This window comes from Sander lucioperca, chromosome 5, assembly GCF_008315115.2.
Source record: "Sander lucioperca isolate FBNREF2018 chromosome 5, SLUC_FBN_1.2, whole genome shotgun sequence".
NCBI lineage: Eukaryota > Metazoa > Chordata > Actinopteri > Perciformes > Percidae > Sander > Sander lucioperca.
The window spans coordinates 26,858,520-26,869,947 of NC_050177.1; the positions used below are offsets into that span (position 1 = coordinate 26,858,520).

Sequence of the window (11,428 nt, forward strand, 5' to 3'; positions counted from 1 at the left end):
CCTGAGTTCATTATTTACACATCCAGCAGATTCGAAAGAATATTAGTATTAATAGTATACATTGTCATATATCTGTCCACCTGATTAACACGTCCTCATACCTAAACAACAATATAGGTTGATTTAGACTCCCAAAACAACATATACCACCTTTCTATTATATAGCGCTTTTCTACTCTTAACGTCTACTCAAAGCACTTTTACATAGTACAGGAACCATTCACCATTCTCACACATTCATACACTGTGGCCAAGGCTGCAGCAGGACATGGGTAAAGTGTACAGAGATGATGGACGCTTGTTAAGTTAGTCTTCCACGTTGTCGCATTTCATTTCTCCTGTCAGAGTAATATCTTGTGCAGCTCTTTTACAGACTGTACCATAATACCTGATGGAGATGCCGGGGATTGAACCCGGGACCTCATACATGCGAAGCATGCGCTCTACCACTGAGCTACATCCCCTAGTTACTGCAGCACTGGAGCAGTTTAAGGCATTGATCAAGTGACTCTTCTAGTGAACGTATCAGGCACCATTTTAATCACGTAGTCAACGTTGTGAAACTAGTTAAGATTAGGCAACAACAATACTTAGGGTTAGGAAATCATCAGCGATTGGCTTAGAATTAGACACATAAAACTGAATGAGAACGAGGAGGGCTGGGTGTGCCAGGGTCTGGGTCTCTTTTTACACTGGTCCCTGCTGGCCACCTTCAGCTGGGAGGCTCTGGAAGGCTTCCACCTCTACCTTCTCCTAGTCCGAGTCTTCAACACCTACGTCAGGAGATACCTGCTGAAGCTCAGCGTGGTGGGATGGGGTGAGTAGAGTCTGGTTGGGACGGTGTATAGTAATATATCTGCTCTCTTGAAATATGCTGCTTAGAACTCTGAAAAATAGCCCAATTAAAATACCCTGTGCAGCTCAAATGGAGTTGGACTATTCATGACGAAAAAGCCTTCAACTATTATTCATTTTGAAATGTGAGAATATTAGTACATACAGTCCCATATATTATTAGGGTATACAGTCCTATATTCATATTTTTTACATTGTATTATGCACATTTTTAATTCAGAGCAATTTAGCAAGTCACACATACCTGTTGGAGTTTATTTTACCACTAGGGGTGCAGTAGAGCAATGTTTTAACCCTTGTGTTGTCCTTGACAAAAAACTTTGAAGTTCTTTATATCAGAAATATGGGTTTCTTTCACCCAAATAACTTGGATGCATGCATGAATGTTGTATTTGAACACATACAACGTTCTTCGCAGGTCAAATTAATGATTACTTCCATTGAATTGTGGTTGTTTTATTTTATAGTATTTGAAAAAAATGTTTAAATGGTTTTAAAACAGCATCCTGACCAAACTTTGAGCTTCTGCGATTCCCTCAACATCCTCTGATCTTAACTATTGGTCGAAATAATTGATTATTTTTGCTTTTCGTAAACTAAAACATGAGGTGTAATGTCATTTAAATTAGGTTTATTGACAATAAAAAAAGTAAAAATACAAAAAGTGTTGAAAAAAGCAACAAAATGGAATCCATTAAATTAAATTAGGTCCCTCCATCCGTTGTGTGTTAACTGGTCATTTCATTTACTGAAATCATGAAGAGCTTTCAACCTGCAACAGATCTTCTGTCCACTTGGGGGCAGCAGAAACAAGTTGTAAACTGACATATTTTTACATTATATGGCAAACAGTTCAGTCAGTAGCAGAGATAGCGTGGGTGCGTGGGTGTGTGGGTGCGTGGGTACTTGGGTGCATCCTCCCCAGGGCCCCGTGCCAATTAGCGGCCCCTCAAACGCCGCCGATCTTTCATCACTTGACAAGAACGGGGCCCAAAGTGACACATTGCAGATTATCAGCTGAAAGAAGCTAATTACTGCACCTGATCTCATGTTATGATAATCCAGCTCTGCTTATCAAACATATAGATAATAGAGCCATGTTAGTTATATAGTGTGGTACTGATTGAGTGCATCTTGGTCTGTTCAGCACCATCGCTGTCCATCAGCTGTCTCTGTCCATCAGCTGTCCATCAGCTGTCTCTGTCCATCATCTGTCTCTGTCCATCAGCTGTCTCTGTCCATCAGTTGTCTCTGTCCATCAGCTGTCTCTGTCCATCATCTGTCTCTGTCCATCAGCTGTCTCTGTCCATCAGCTGTCTCTGTCCATCATCTGTCTCTGTCCATCAGCTGTCTCTGTCCATCAGCTGTCTCTGTCCGTGGTGCTGAAACATTTTTACTTGACTGGCAAACTGTTTTCTTTGTTCGTCAACACAAACTTGTTAAATGTGTCTTTTCTTTGTGATTTATTTGACTTATAAGCTGACTTGGCTCAACAACTGACCCATTATAACATGCATTCATCAGATATTTTACCTCTTTTTACGGTTTTAATTTTAAAATGACTTGGTAGCAGAGGGCCCCGTGATGAAGCTCCGCCCCTGAGTTCATTATTTACACATCCAGCAGATTTGAAAGAATATTAGTATTAATAGTATACAATGTCATATATCTGTCCACCTGATTAACACGTCCTCATACCTAAACAACAATATAGGTTGATTTAGACTCCCAAAACAACATATATCACCTTTCTATAGCGCTTTTCTACTCTTAACGTCTACTCAAAGCACTTTCACATAGTACAGGAACCATTCACCATTCTCACACATTCATACACTGTGGCCAAGGCTGCAGCAGGACATGGGTAAAGTGTACAGAGATGATGGACGCTTGTTAAGTTAGTCTTCCACGTTGTCGCATTTCATTTCTCCTGTCAGAGTAATATCTTGTGCAGCTCTTTTACAGACTGTACCATAATACCTGATGGAGATGCCGGGGATTGAACCCGGGACCTCATACATGCGAAGCATGCGCTCTACCACTGAGCTACATCCCCTAGTTACTACAGCACTGGAGCAGTTTAAGGCTGTGGTCAAGTGACTCTTCTAGTGAACGTATCAGGCACCATTTTAATCACGTAGTCAACGTTGTGAAATTAGTTAAGATTAGGCAACAACAATACTTAGGGTTAGGAAATCATCAGCGATTGGCTTAGAATTAGACACATAAAACTGAATGAGAACGAGGAGGGCTGGGTGTGCCAGGGTCTGGGTCTCTTTTTACACTGGTCCCTGCTGGCCACCTTCAGCTGGACGGCTCTGGAAGGCTTCCACCTCTACCTTCTCCTAGTCCGAGTCTTCAACACCTACGTCAGGAGATACCTGCTGAAGCTCAGCGTGGTGGGATGGGGTGAGTAGAGTCTGGTTGGGACGGTGTATAGTAATATATCTGCTCTCTTGAAATATGCTGCTTAGAACTCAGAAAAATAGCCCAATTAAAATACCCTGTGCAGCTCAAATGGAGTTGGACTATTCATGACGAAAAAGCCTTCAACTATTATTCATTTTGAAATGTGAGAATATTAGTACATACAGTCCCATATATTATTAGGGTATACAGTCCTATATTCATATTTTTTACATTGTATTATGCACATTTTTAATTCAGAGCAATTTAGCAAGTCACACATACCTGTTGGAGTTTATTTTACCACTAGGGGTGCAGTAGAGCAATGTTTTAACCCTTGTGTTGTCCTTGACAAAAAACTTTGAAGTTCTTTATATCAGAAATATGGGTTTCTTTCACCCAAATAACTTGGATGCATGCATGAATGTTGTATTTGAACACATACAACGTTCTTCGCAGGTCAAATTAATGATTACTTCCATTGAATTGTGGTTGTTTTATTTTATAGTATTTGAAAAAAATGTTTAAATGGTTTTAAAACAGCATCCTGACCAAACTTTGAGCTTCTGCGATTCCCTCAACATCCTCTGATCTTAACTATTGGTCGAAATAATTGATTATTTTTGCTTTTCGTAAACTAAAACATGAGGTGTAATGTCATTTAAATTAGGTTTATTGACAATAAAAAAAGTAAAAATACAAAAAGTGTTGAAAAAAGCAACAAAATGGAATCCATTAAATTAAATTAGGTCCCTCCATCCGTTGTGTGTTAACTGGTCATTTCATTTACTGAAATCATGAAGAGCTTTCAACCTGCAACAGATCTTCTGTCCACTTGGGGGCAGCAGAAACAAGTTGTAAACTGACATATTTTTACATTATATGGCAAACAGTTCAGTCAGTAGCAGAGATAGCGTGGGTGCGTGGGTGCGTGGGTGCTTGGGTGCAGCCGCCCCAGGGCCCCGTGCCAATTAGCGGCCCCTCAAACGCCGCCGATCTTTCATCACTTGACAAGAACGGGGCCCAAAGTGACACATTGCAGATTATCAGCTGAAAGAAGCTAATTACTGCACCTGATCTCATGTTATGATAATCCAGCTCTGCTTATCAAACATATAGATAATAGAGCCATGTTAGTTATATAGTGTGGCACTGATTGAGTGCATCTTGGTCTGTTCAGCACCATCGCTGTCCATCAGCTGTCTCTGTCCATCATCTGTCTCTGTCCATCAGCTGTCTCTGTCCATCAGCTGTCTCTGTCCATCAGCTGTCTCTGTCCATCAGCTGTCTCTGTCCATCAGCTGTCTCTGTCCGTGGTGCTGAAACATTTTTACTTGACTGGCAAACTGTTTTCTTTGTTCGTCAACACAAACTTGTTAAATGTGTCTTTTCTTTGTGATTTATTTGACTTATAAGCTGACTTGGCTCAACAACTGACCCATTATAACATGCATTCATCAGATATTTTACCTCTTTTTACGGTTTTAATTTTAAAATGACTTGGTAGCAGAGGGCCCCGTGATGAAGCTCCGCCCCTGAGTTCATTATTTACACATCCAGCAGATTTGAAAGAATATTAGTATTAATAGTATACAATGTCATATATCTGTCCACCTGATTAACACGTCCTCATACCTAAACAACAATATAGGTTGATTTAGACTCCCAAAACAACATATATCACCTTTCTATAGCGCTTTTCTACTCTTAACGTCTACTCAAAGCACTTTCACATAGTACAGGAACCATTCACCATTCTCACACATTCATACACTGTGGCCAAGGCTGCAGCAGGACATGGGTAAAGTGTACAGAGATGATGGACGCTTGTTAAGTTAGTCTTCCACGTTGTCGCATTTCATTTCTTCTGTCAGAGTAATATCTTGTGCAGCTCTTTTACAGACTGTACCATAATACCTGATGGAGATGCCGGGGATTGAACCCGGGACCTCATACATGCGAAGCATGCGCTCTACCACTGAGCTACATCCCCTAGTTACTACAGCACTGGAGCAGTTTAAGGCTGTGGTCAAGTGACTCTTCTAGTGAACGTATCAGGCACCATTTTAATCACGTAGTCAACGTTGTGAAATTAGTTAAGATTAGGCAACAACAATACTTAGGGTTAGGAAATCATCAGCGATTGGCTTAGAATTAGACACATAAAACTGAATGAGAACGAGGAGGGCTGGGTGTGCCAAGGTCTGGGTCTCTTTTTACACTGGTCCCTGCTGGCCACCTTCAGCTGGGCGGCTCTGGAAGGCTTCCACCTCTACCTTCTCCTAGTCCGAGTCTTCAACACCTACGTCAGGAGATACCTGCTGAAGCTCAGCGTGGTGGGATGGGGTGAGTAGAGTCTGGTTGGGACGGTGTATAGTAATATATCTGCTCTCTTGAAATATGCTGCTTAGATATGGCGTTATATATGTGTCACATTCCTGAGCGAGTAATTGTATGTTTTGAGCACAGAGAACTATATTTTGCAAGCGCATTACATTGCATTTTGAACAGAAATGTACACTCGCAAAAAACAATTCAGTTTGAGTAAACAAAAACCTATTTCGTGCACAATAAATGTATTTGCATGTCTTTCTCTGCTCGCAGGTAGACGCTGCTGCGCTCCGGTCATGTCTCCCTCGCTCTCAACCTCTTCTCTCTACGCGCTCAACTCTAGACACGCTCGCTCAGATTTTCACAGCGTTACAAGTGTGCCACAAAACCAACCAATCGCAGAATCAAAAGGTCAATTCTGATTGGCTGTTTGTCTCCAATTAGATCGCAAGTAGCAGGAAAGACATCTACAGGGAAACAATCTTTGACGCAACACCTGCCGTGATGCCCCAGCAAGGGGTATCTCTGCTGTAGCCAGTGGGTACTTGGAAAGATTGTGGAGCAGCTTAACTAATTAAAATAATTGAATTATGATTGATTTAAAACAATATATCAGCTAAAACAGCTCAACACATGTTTAAACATATAGCAAAGTAATCAATGGTAGAAATAAACAGCTAAAAGTGGCCTACTGACTTAACTAACAGTTGAAATGATTAGCTAAAAGTAATGGATGAATTTTGAAACATTAACCACACTTCAAGTAAAAGGCCTAGCTAGCTAGTAGAATTTCTGACCAAACCAACCTAAATGTTTACAGTTCAATTGCATGAAAATGTAAGAATATTCACTTTAATATAATAAATAGTGTGAATACATTGGGAATTGATAGGGCGGGGTATGTGAGTTTATATGACAGGGCTGTGGGGGGGACCTCAGACCAGAAGGGTTGGAAAGCACTGATCTACAGTATTTTATATTATTGACCGACCGGTATATTACAGACATGCCTTAATAGTTGTGTTAATCACAATACCGTTGTTTGAATTACATAACTCTGTGTGATTAACGTCATCCTTCACAAGCAATCTAACATTAGCCCAGCATGGATAAAGTCCAGCTATGCATCCAACGTATTCATCCGAACACACCTAAAATGTCACAATCCAGCCACTTTAAGAAGTTTGTAATACTGGTTACATAGTTATCGTGTTTTATTAACCTTAATTCTGTTTGCCAAGGCTATATATTTTATTGGCTTGCAAAGTAGCTATCCGATGCTAACGTTAGCTAGCTAATTTATGTCAAAAAGAAGTAGCTAACTAATGTTACTGCCAAGATATGGTTTCATTGTAAGACAGCGTAAACACATGACAACACTTGACGAGTCTTACAACACCTCTCTGGTCTCTAGTGAAATCATATCTTGGCAGTTTTTAGCTAACGTTTCTGCTTTTTGAGATAAATTAGCGTTAGCAACAGATAGCTCCTTCGCAAGCTAATATAGCAACATAATTCAGGTTAATAAAATACGGTAATGTAACCAAAGTATTAAAAACTACGTAGCTACATGTGGCTATAGTGTGACAGGTCTACTGCTGTTCAGTCTCGCACTGCGAGACCTAGCTAACTTAGCTAGTTACAGTGCTGCGAGGCCTGTTCAGATGACATGTTGGCTGCAGTCTCTTATATACAGTCTATGGCTGCAGTGTGTGAGCTAGCTAGATTGCTTGTGAAGGATGAGTCAAACTAACGTTAAACACACAAGGAGATATAAGTCAAAGAAAACAACGGCATTATAGTACACACAAATATTAAGACATTTCTGTGATATAAGTCAATAGTACAAAATACTGACCGAAATGTGTTTTAATCCAGTAACATTAGTCGAACAGCTCCACTGTAGTCAGTATTTGCTGTACCAACAGGTGTAAACTGAAAAAGACTGTTCCTCCTAGATTTTTGTTTCCTGCTACTTGCGATCTAATTGGAGACGAACAGCCAATCAGAATTGACCTTTTGATTCTGCGATTGGTTGGTTTTGTGGCACACTTGTAACGCTGTGAAAATCTGAGCGAGCGTGTCTAGAGTTGAGCGCGTAGAGAGAAGAGGTTGAGAGCGAGGGAGACATGACCGGAGCGCAGCAGCGTCTACCTGCGAGCAGAGAAAGACATGCAAATACATTTATTGTGCACGAAATAGGTTTTTGTTTACTCAAACTGAATTGTTTTTTGCGAGTGTACATTTCTGTTCAAAATGCAATGTAATGCGCTTGCAAAATATAGTTCTCTGTGCTCAAAACATACAATTACTCGCTCAGGAATGTGACACATATATAACGCCATACTTAGAACTCAGAAAAATAGCCCAATTAAAATACCCTGTGCAGCTCAAATGGAGTTGGACTATTCATGACGAAAAAGCCTTCAACTATTATTCATTTTGAAATGTGAGAATATTACTACATACAGTCCCATATATTATTAGGGTATACAGTCCTATATTCATGTTTTTTACATTGTATTATGCACATTTTTAATTCAGAGCAATTTAGCAAGTCACACATACCTGTTGGAGTTTATTTTACCACTAGGGGTGCAGAAGAGCAATGTTTGAACCCTTGTGTTGTCCTTGACAAAAAACTTTGAAGTTCTTTATATCAGAAATATGGGTTTCTTTCACCCAAATAACTTGGATGCGTGCATGAACGTTGTATTTGAACACATACAACGTTCTTCGCAGGTCAAATTAATAATTACTTCCATTGAATTGTGGGTGTTTTATTGAATTTTATAGTTTTTGAAAAAAATTGTTTAAATGGTTTTAAAACAGCATCCTGACCAAACTTTGAGCTTCTGTGATTCCCTCAACATCCTCTGATCTTAACTATTGGTCAAAATAATTGATTATTTTTGCTTTTCGTAAACTAAAAAATGAGGTGTAATGTCATTTAAATTAGGTTTATTGTCAATAAAAAAAGTAAAAATACAAAAAGTGTTGAAAAAAGCAACAAAATGGAATCCATTAAATTAAATTAGGTCCCTCCATCCGTTGTGTGTTAACTGGTCATTTCATTTACTGAAATCATGAAGAGCTTTCAACCTGCAACAGATCTTCTGTCCACTTGGGGGGGCAGCAGAAACAAGTTGTAAACTGACATATTTTTACATTATATGGCAAACAGTTCAGTCAGTAGCAGAGATAGCGTGGGTGTGTGGGTGCGTGGGTGCGTGGGTGCTTGGGTGCAGTCGCCCCAGGGCCCCGTGCCAATTAGCGGCCCCTCAAACGCCGCCGATCTTGCGTCACTTGACGAGAACGGGGCCCAAAGTGACACATTGCAGATTATCAGCTGAAAGAAGCTAATTACTGCACCTGATCTCATGTTATGATAATCCAGCTCTGCTTATCAAACATATAGATATAATAGAGCCATGTTAGTTATATAGTGTGGCACTGATTGAGTGCATCTTGGCCTGTTCAGCACCATCGCTGTCCATCAGCTGTCTCTGTCCGTCAGCTGTCTCTGTCCGTCAGCTGTCTCTGTCCATCAGCTGTCCTTCAGCTGTCTCTGTCCGTCAGCTGTCTCTGTCCATCAGCTGTCTCTGTCCATCAGCTGTCTCTGTCCATCAGCTGTCTCTGTCCGTCAGCTGTCTCTGTCCGTCAGCTGTCTCTGTCCATCAGCTGTCTCTGTCCGTCAGCTGTCTCTGTCCATCAGCTGTCTCTGTCCATCAGCTGTCTCTGTCCATCAGCTGTCTCTGTCCTTCAGCTGTCTCTGTCCATCAGCTGTCTCTGTCCGTCAGCTGTCTCTGTCCATCAGCTGTCTCTGTCCATAAGCTGTCTCTGTCCGTCAGCTGTCTCTGTCCGTCAGCTGTTTCTGTCCATCAGCTGTCTCTGTCTATCATCAGCTGTCTCTGTCCATCATCTGTCTCTGTCCATCAGCTGTCTCTGTCCATCAGTTGTCTCTGTCCATCATCTGTCTCTGTCCATCAGTTGTCTCTGTCCATCAGCTGTCTCTGTCCATCAGTTGTCTCTGTCCATCAGCTGTCTCTGTCCATCAGTTGTCTCTGTCCATCAGCTGTCTCTGTCCATCAGCTGTCTCTGTCCATCAGCTGTCTCTGTCCATCAGCTGTCTCTGTCCATCAGCTGTCTCTGTCCATCAGCTGTCTCTGTCCGTGGTGCTGAAACATTTTTACTTGACTGGCAAACTTCTTTCTTTGTTCGTCAACACAAACTTGTTAAATGTGTCTTTTCTTTGTGATTTATTTGACTTATAAGCTGACTTGGCTCAACAAGTGACCCATTATAACATGCATTCATCAGATATTTTACCTCTTTTTACGGTTTTAATTTTAAAATGACTTGGTAGCAGAGGGCCCCATGATGAAGCTCCGCCCCTGAGTTCATTATTTACACATCCAGCAGATTTGAAAGAATATTAGTATTAATAGTTTACACTGTCATATATCTGTCCACCTGATTAACACGTCCTCATACCTAAACAACAATATAGGTTGATTTAGACTCCCAAAACAACATATATCACCTTTCTATTTATATTGCGCTTTTCTACTCAAAGCACTTTTACATAGTACAGGAACCATTCACCATTCTCACACATTCATACACTGTGGCCGAGGCTGCAGCAGGACATGGGTAAAGTGTACAGAGATGTTGGACGCTTGTTAAGTTGATCTTTCACATTGTTGTATTATTTCATTTCTCCTGTCAGAGTGATATCTTGTGCAGCTCTTTTACAGACTGTACCATAATACCTGATGGAGATGCCGGGGATTGAACCCGGGACCTCATACATGCGAAGCATGCGCTCTACCACTGAGCTACATCCCCTAGTTACTACAGCACTGGAGCAGTTTAAGGCTGTGGTCAAGTGACTCTTCTAGTGAACGTATCAGGCACCATTTTAATCACGTAGTCAACGTTGTGAAACTAGTTAAGATTAGGCAACAACAATACTTAGGGTTAGGAAATCATCAGCGATTGGCTTAGAATTAGACACATAAAACTACTAAAATGAAGACGTCGTAAAACTCCGTTCATTTCCTAATGACAGGTGACCTTTAAGCTGTTCTCTGTAGCTACGGTAGTGGTCTGATGTTACCGTGGATTTCCACAGGATGCAGAACGTCTGCGGACCGGCTCCGCTGAGGAACGGCTGTGTGCTCCGCCGTCCGTCAATACCCACCAGGTCCGGATTTGTTGTGTAACGGCTGCGGCTAGCCAACCACGAGATCTCACGAATTGACGTATGTTCGCGCGATATAACAGGATGTAGTTTCTATTAACAGAACTACAAAACCAACAACAGTTAGTTTCCATCCAGAGGAGTAGAGGGGGAACTACTCTGAGCTGTGTTTTCAAGGTGTAGTGCAGGAAAATATGACCCGCCGTGAGCACGCTGGATTTTACTTTGAAAATTACCCGGATGTTTTATTTTGTTTCTGGGCTCGACTTCCTGTCCCCCACAATCTGAATTGTGCTGAGTTGCTGCGGAGCTCTCCGTCATCGGTCAAAAATAGAAGCTCTGCGTATCTGCTCTGGAGGGCTGCGGACTGACGGAGCTGGGACGGAGTCGGGACGCAGACGTTCTGCAGTCAGTGGAAATACACACACTGACTTTAATGGAAATCTAACGACTCCGTCGACGTTCAGGAGACGTTCCGCATCCAGTGGAAATTGCCGGTTATACTTCTGCACTGGTGTGTGCGTCGAGCCAACATGGGTGTCTGTGTGTTTGTGTGTGTGTGTGTGTGTGTGTGTGTGTGTGTGTGTGTGTGTGTGTGTAGGATGTTGGCGTTAACTGCAGTCAGCCTGGTCT

The 11,428-nt window shown here is 41.5% G+C and overlaps 4 non-coding genes across 4 annotated transcripts; all 4 read right to left on the reverse strand.

Annotated features, from left to right (window-relative positions):
* Positions 1-392: 392 nt before the first annotated feature.
* On the reverse strand, positions 393-464 carry trnaa-cgc. The gene has a single exon. It is a non-coding gene; the product is annotated as a tRNA-Ala (tRNA).
* A 2,375-nt stretch (positions 465-2,839) lies between these two features.
* Positions 2,840-2,911, reverse strand: trnaa-cgc. Its single transcript has one exon. It is a non-coding gene; the product is annotated as a tRNA-Ala (tRNA).
* Positions 2,912-5,182: 2,271 nt separating this feature from the next.
* trnaa-cgc lies at positions 5,183-5,254 on the reverse strand. The gene has a single exon. It is a non-coding gene; the product is annotated as a tRNA-Ala (tRNA).
* Positions 5,255-10,368: 5,114 nt separating this feature from the next.
* Positions 10,369-10,440, reverse strand: trnaa-cgc. Its single transcript has one exon. It is a non-coding gene; the product is annotated as a tRNA-Ala (tRNA).
* Between the last annotated feature and the right edge of the window lie 988 nt (positions 10,441-11,428).